Here is a 7,577-nt window from a genome sequence, read left to right as displayed (position 1 = left end):
TTTAATAAAATAGATTTCCAGGAATTCCTGAAGACCAGACTTAAACAGAAATTTTGCAAAATTCAAGAGAAACACAATAAGGTAATAAGAAAGAGAAAAATTCAAGGGCTTCAATAAGGTTAAATTGTTTATATTCCTATGTGAAAAGATGATGTCTATAATTCTTAAAAATTATAATCATCATAATAGTTAGAAGAGGTATTCATAGACAGAAGGTGAGGTAGTAAGCTGTTTGGGATGATATATTAAAAAAATCTAGGGGTGAAAAAGAGGATTACACTAAGAGAAATGAGAAAAGAGAAATAAAATGGGGCAAATTATATCACATAAAGAGGAGTGGGGTGGGGGGTAAAAAACTATTACAGTGGAGGGGAGGATACAGGTGGTGATGGATAATACTTAAACCTTACACTCATTAGCATTGGTTCAGAGAGGGAATGACAGCCAGATTTATTGGGGTATAGATTCCTCTTACCCTATAGAGAAGTAGAAGGGGAATGAAAAAGAGGTGGTGGGGAGGGAAGTACTATAAGGGATGGCAAAGTTGGAGGGTGATTAAAATAAAATTGGTGTTTGATGAGATGGAGGATATGATGGTCAGCTATAATTTCGCCTATAAAAGGCAATTGGGGACCATATTGGGGAAGTGTACCTTGAAATTTTGTCCAAAATCTAGATTTTATGGCTCTGTGTCTTCTTGTTTTAAGTTGCTTTGATGCATTATGTTAATTCTTCAAAAAAAGAATAAATGTTGTTTTGAAACTTAAAAAACCCCCTCTAGTTTAGTAATATCTTTCCTAAAACATGGCATCTAGCACCAAACATAATACTCCAGGTAGGATCTGACCTGGGCAAAGGTCAGATGTAGCAGAAACTAGCTCCTCTCCACCTATGTCAATCATAGCTCTTCTACATCTTTGTGAATTTCTGTATTTAAAAAAAGAATCAGCCATTTGCAATCAGTCTGCTGATGAGCCTGACACATTTAGCTAGGCCGCTCCTTAGACTACGGAACCACAATAAACTGGCTTGTACTTTTCCAGGTGGGTCAGTCCTGTCAGATTTAGGACTTAGCTGGCATTGTCAGAAAATCACCAATGTCCCTACCATGCCCCATTGGACACTCTGATGCTTTTAATGCAGCCTGGCAATATATTAGTTGTTGTTGTTGTTGTTCTTCTTCTTCTTCTTCCAGGAAGCAAGTTACTTGCTCTTACTGGACTTGCACTCCCCAAGGCCTTGTTCACATAGATAGTTTACTGCCTCCATTTCCCACATCCTCTGTATGTACTGATCAAATTCAAGACAAAGAAATATTCACTAAAGGCCTACCATATACAATGTACTGTGCAGTTCATTGATTTTTTTCTTTTTTAGCCTAGCCTGAAAGTATAACTCTTCATTTCCCTTAATTAAATGTAATCTTATTAAATATGGCCCCCTTTTCCAGTCTATTAAGATGCTTTTGGATCCCAGCCCAAAAACCAACCCATTAGTTATCTGTCCCAACTCTTAGTTATTCCAAAAATAATTAAAAAAAAATAAACTCTGAATTTTCCAGGGTAGCTAGGTAGCACAATGGATAGAGTGCCAGTCCTGTAGCTGGGAGGTCCTGGGTTCTAATTTGACCTCACGTACACTCACACACAGTATCGATTCTAAGGCAAAATGTAAGTTATAAGAAAATAATCCTTCCCTGCCCCAAATTTCTGTCTTAGAAACAATTCTAAAACAGAAGGGCAAGGGCTAGCAAACAGGATTAAATGACCTGCCCAGGGTCATATAGCTAGTAAGTGTCTGAGATCACATTTGCTCTAGGTTCTCTCAACTCTAGTCTTGGGGCTCTCTCCACTGTGTTGACCCACTATTTCAAAATTTTGATATACGTGCTATCCTGGGCTTTGTCTAGGTCATCTCACGCAAGAATCTCTTCCCCTTGTCCTCTGGCCTAATGTAGAGACTTAACATATGGTTTTTATTTGGGAAATACTGATTTAATTAAATTGGACTTGCTTTTAGGAACCCCATCTCCATCCCACCCTCTCTCGTTTGAGAGAGCCAAGCAGGAACAGAGCAAGTATAATACTAACATTAAAAGATAGTTGTAAAAGGTTTTAAGATTTGAAAAGTACTTAGGGCTTTATCTCACTTAACTGTCACCACCCTTGAGATCTAGGTGCTATTAATCATTCCTATTTTACAGATGAGAAAACTGAGGCTAAGAATTAAGTCAGTTGCTGCAGGTTATGTAGCCAGTAAGTTTCTGAGGCAAGATTCAGATCTGAGGGCTTTCTGATTCTAGGTCTTCATTCTGTCTATTATCAACCAATCAACCTTTATTAAAGGTCTACAATGTGCCAGGCATTGTGCTAAGCTCAATACCACACTGTTTCTATACACAGGGCCCAAGGGATGCTATAGAAGAAAAAAGGGTTTCAAACCTAGTCTTACACAGTGCTTTGGTGAATCCCCCTGAATGTGGGAGGCTACTGGAGTCAAAGCCAACGTGTGAACAAGATTGCCCTTTCCCCCCTCTCTACCCCAACGGTTTTTGGATAATCCTGGGGAGAAATCCACTCTCTAAGGTAAGCCAATGGGTAGAAGATGAGGAATCATTGTTAGAATGGTCATTGAAATGAGCCAAAGGCTAGATAAAACATTCCAGGTAGAGGGAAGCTGGGTGGCTCAGTGGATTAAGAACCAGACTTAGAGATGGGAGGTCCTAAGTTCAAATCTGACCTTAGACACTTCCCAGCTGTGTGACCCTGGGCAACTCACATAACCCCCATTGCCTAGTCTTTACCACTCTTCTGTCTTAAAACCAATATATAGTATTGATTCTAAGACAGAAGGTAAGGGTTAAAAACAAAACATTCCAGCTAAGACATTTTGGAGAACAGAAGCCATGTTTATTAATATATGTATTTTCATTGAAGATGATTTAACGAGTGTTGGAAATTATCAGTTTTTAAAATTAGTGTCTATAAGGCCATAAACTTAGATCTAGAAGGGACCCCAGAAGTCTAATCTGACTCCTTCATTTCGCACAAGATGAAATTAAGGCCCTAAGTGTATTTCTCATCCTACAGGAAGTATCCTCACACCTATCCAAGGAAGGTCAGGTGAGAGAAGATATTACGGTGGAGTGGTCTGGGAACTCTTGACAGATGAGACACAGCCTGGCAGAGAAAACATTTCAGAATCAAAAACAACATAAGATTCTGAAAATTAAGTCCCCTCTGGGTCAACTAGATAACTCAGTGGATAGACAGCAGGCTTGAAAACAAAGAAGTTCTGGGTTCAAATTTGACCTCAGGTACTTCCTAGTTGTGTGACCCTAGGTAAGTAATTTAATCCCCATTGCTTAGAGTTTAAAAAAAAGTATTTGAGGATGAAAGAACTAGCAATGTTTGGCCCAGGGAAGAGAAGACTGAAGGGAATGTGTTCTTGACTTCAAGTATAGGAAGGATTAGATATTATCTGATTGATCCCAGAGAGCAGAACTGAAACAAATGGTGTTGAGTGGTAGAGAATGATATGTAGAGTGGAGTAATGGTGGGGGCAGGAGAAGAGTACACAAATTTCTAGGCTCATTAGAAGGAAAATTTCCTACCAGTTATAATTGTACAGCAATGGAACTAGTTGCCCATAAGGTAATGAGTTCTCATCATAAGACCTCTTCCAACAGGAGTTGGATAACCACTTTTCTAGAATGGTCTAGAGAGAATTCCTGCTTACAGTAAGAGTTGGGCTGGGTACCCTTGGATGTGATTTAAGAGGTGATGGATTCTTAGTCCCGAGAAGTCTTCAAGCTGAAGGCACAATGACCACTTGTCAGGGACGTTGATTTCACATATAACTTGAACTAGAGAGCCACTGAGGTCCCTTCCAACTTAAATCCTATGATTCTATCCCTTCCATTTCTTGAGATTTTGCAATTTTATGAGATGTTTTCAGGTGTGAGACAGAGCAGTTAGTAATGATTTTGATGCCTGGTGCTAGTACCATAAATGTCCTTCGAAGTAACTCTTAACAATGATCTTTTAAAGATAAATTAATTTGAGTGAGAAAAGAGACCTAGAAAGAGGACCTGGGAAAACCAGGCTCCTTGGTGGGTAAGGAGAGGAATAGAAACTCTAGGACAGTGATGGTTAAACTATGGCATGAGTGCCAAAGATGGCACTTAGCCACCCTCTCCTCCAGTGGTTCATTACTAAAAAGGTTGAGGGACTCAGGTGGAGCTACTTTCTTCTCCCTCTCCATCATGCCTGATGACATTTTTTCACATCACTTTGCCCTTCTGCCTAGTAGCCCAAGGGACCACAGAAGGGGTAAGGTGAGTGGCTCACAAGTGGCAAAGCTGGAGGGGATCAGAGTGCTTTGGCCACTCCCCTCAACCTCTCTACATTCCCTAAGGACATTCCTCACTTCACCCCCCTCTGATCAGCTGCCCAATGGGAATGTTTCCTCCCTCCCCTGTGTGTGTGGGGGGGGCATGTTGTGGCATGTGGTCTGTGGGGGGCACCATGGTACTTGGTCTGGGGGCTGGGGTTGGGGCAGGGCCCTGAACTCCACGCCTAAAAGGTTCACCATCACTGCCCTAGGATACCATGACATCCCTTCCAGGGAGGTTACCTCTAAGGAGAAATTGGATTAGGGTTAAGGAAGAGATTACCTTGGGTGGGGCCACTGGGGAAATGAAGCACTCCATCTAATAGCTTGCTCTTTAGACTAAATATTCTTGCTAACCAGGTTCAAAGATTAGTTGTCTCTACCTGTTGAAGTACAAGTGCTGTCAGCACCCTTTAAATTTCAGTGCCCTGAGGCAAAGCTCCAATGACCTTCTCTAGTTATTGCTCTAGTGGTGAGGAGTAGAGCAAGTTTCTTGGTTTTAAACTTTCTAGCCTGAATATTCCCTTTAATCCTCCAGTGCCAATAATGGGTGACTCACAGCTGGTCTGTCTATAAGAAAGCTTGGGTGGGTCGTTCAAGGAACACACAGCATGACCCTGCAATGTTTCAGAATGTTTTCCCTCTGGCTTCTGGAGATTTGATTTTGTTTGCCCACCCAATGATTCCTTTGTACTATTTAGTCCAGAGAAGAAAAGAAGAAAAAGTCTTGTTTCCCTGGCTTCGGGCTGTGGTTTTTTGTATCATGATTTACTATCCAACTCTGCTGATGCAACCAGACATTGCAAGTGTCATCCACTAAGGCAGCCAACTGGGAGGAAAGAGGGGAGAGTGAATCACTCACCCAACTGACATCACCCAGAGGTGACACACTCAACAATTCAATTGTCCTTCTGCTTTGCCTGGCTGGTCCTATTTTTATCTGCCTTCTGTAGAAGCTCAATAAATACTTTGTGAGTTGAACTAAATGGAATTGGCACAGGCAGGAACTGAATAAAGAACACATCCCTTTCTCCTAACAAAGCAAACCCTTGAAAAAAGAGGGAAATTGCTGGTCTTTAGTGTAACTCTCCTCCCTCTCTTTGTCCTTTGCCCTACTCCCAGCACTCTGACTCTCAACTCCCAGAGGTCACCAGTGATCTAAGGCTATCCTGGAAAAGTGATGTGATGGATGTTCATTGGCTAGAGGCTGGGTCAAATGACCTCAAATGTCTTTGTTCAATTCCAAGATTCTATGAGTCCATCACAAAATGACATATTAGAGTTTAAATGTATTACATATCCTAGGATGAGCATCATTCGGACAGGCAATAGGCATAAGAGACAAAAGATCTGGGTCTCTGGTCGTTGAAGTACATATGCACCAGAGATTAGCCACTTTGACCTAGGGCTAGTCACTATCTTTCTCAGAGACTCATCTTTTTTATCTGTAAAATGGGAATGAATAACATCACCTAGGTCTCAGAGTTGTAGAAATTCAGTGCAGTAAAGTATGCTAAATGTTCTGAAAATCTTAAAACTCCATATAAATGCCTGTTGCTATTATTGTTATACTTGCATGACTCCTGTCTGGCTGTCTTGAATAAGAGAAATAGGAATAAGAGAGGATTGTCAGGGCAAATAAACCAACTTAAATGGATATTTTCTAAGAACAGGTTTTGAGTCTAGACCCTGAAATAGGCCAGAGAGAAAGAGGAGAAGAATGTCCTTCATGATGTTATACACTGAAAGAAATAAACCTAAATCCAGGCTTGTTGTCATTGTTCAGTTGTTTTTCAATCTTGTCCTATTCTTCCTGATCCCATTTGGAGTTTTGTTGGCAAAGATCCTGAGTTTTTTGCATTTTTTTCTCTAGCTCATTTTACAGATGAGGGAACTGAGGCAAACAGAGTTGAATGATTTGTCTGGGGTCACACAACTAGTAAGTGTCTAAATATTAATTTGATCTTCCATTCTCTTGACTCCAGGACCTATACTCTTTCAGCTTAGTGTTTTATAGTGTTGTTAGGAATATCAGATGATGCAGCATCCTTAAAAAGCTCTTTGTAAACTGCAAAGAGACATTCGAATGTTATCATGATCAACAGGCTGCTTAGTAGATAGAGCATTGGACCTGGAGACAGGAAGACCTGACTTCAAATCCAGCCACTTACTCAGCAAGTCATTTAACTTCCCTTTGCTTCAGTTTCTTCATCTGTAAAATGAGTATAATTAATAGTAGTTCCTACCTTCAATTGTTGTCAGGCTCAAATGAGGTAATATTTGTAAGGTGCCTTGCGAACCTTAAAGTACTATATAAATGCTATTCTTATTGTTGGCATCATTTTTTACAAAAAAAAAAAAGAGGTGTCTGATCATCTCTTGATGTCTTTTTCTGTCCCTCCTCTTATCATTGGTCATATGCAGCAGTCCATTTATATCCATTAGGCATCTTTCCACTGCCCTTTAGGTCACCTGCATTTTGATTCTGTTGAAATGGGGGTGTTCCACAATTTGCAGCCATAGTACATTGCCAGGAAAATGTCAAGTTTAAAAGGATGGGCTTTGGTGGCAAGGAATAGCTTGGGGTCATTGAAGATATTGTGCAATCTCTCATAGGAGAGCCATTGCATTTTCTCCCCCCTATTCAGTTCTGGGTCTACCTCCTTATCCATCCTCAGTGCCAGCCCAAGATAGATGTGCTGATGAACTAACCCAATAGACTGAGCATCCAATTGCATGTCATTATATAGACAACAGGCATTTTTCAGCCACTTGAATATTTTTCCCCAGTGGATGGCAAGGCTGACCTCATCTAAGTGGCATTGGTTTGCAGTGAGAATAAATTTGAAGTGGTCTTTGCTGCTTCCTGAGAAACAGAAGGGAAGGAGCAGAGAGGCTAAGAGAAAGAGTTAAAGAGAAGGAAGGAAAAGGGAAACTGAGAGAGCTTTCCTGGCTAGCCTCAATATTCATTCATTCATCAATTCAATTAACATTTAAATACGTACAATGAGCAAGACCCTGCACTGGATGCTAGGAGGTATATACAAAGATAAAGCATAGTCAGGGATAGCTAGGTGGTTCAGTGGATAGAGCACCAGACCCAGAGATGGGAGGTCCTGGGTTTAGATCTGACCTTAGATACTTCCTAACTGTGTGATTTAAAGCCTAGTGACTTTCCATCACAT

Source organism: Monodelphis domestica, chromosome 3, assembly GCF_027887165.1.
Source record: "Monodelphis domestica isolate mMonDom1 chromosome 3, mMonDom1.pri, whole genome shotgun sequence".
In the NCBI taxonomy this organism is placed as follows: Eukaryota; Metazoa; Chordata; class Mammalia; order Didelphimorphia; family Didelphidae; genus Monodelphis; species Monodelphis domestica.
The sequence above is the reverse complement of the archived record's forward strand: the minus strand, read 5'-3'. Positions refer to the sequence as shown.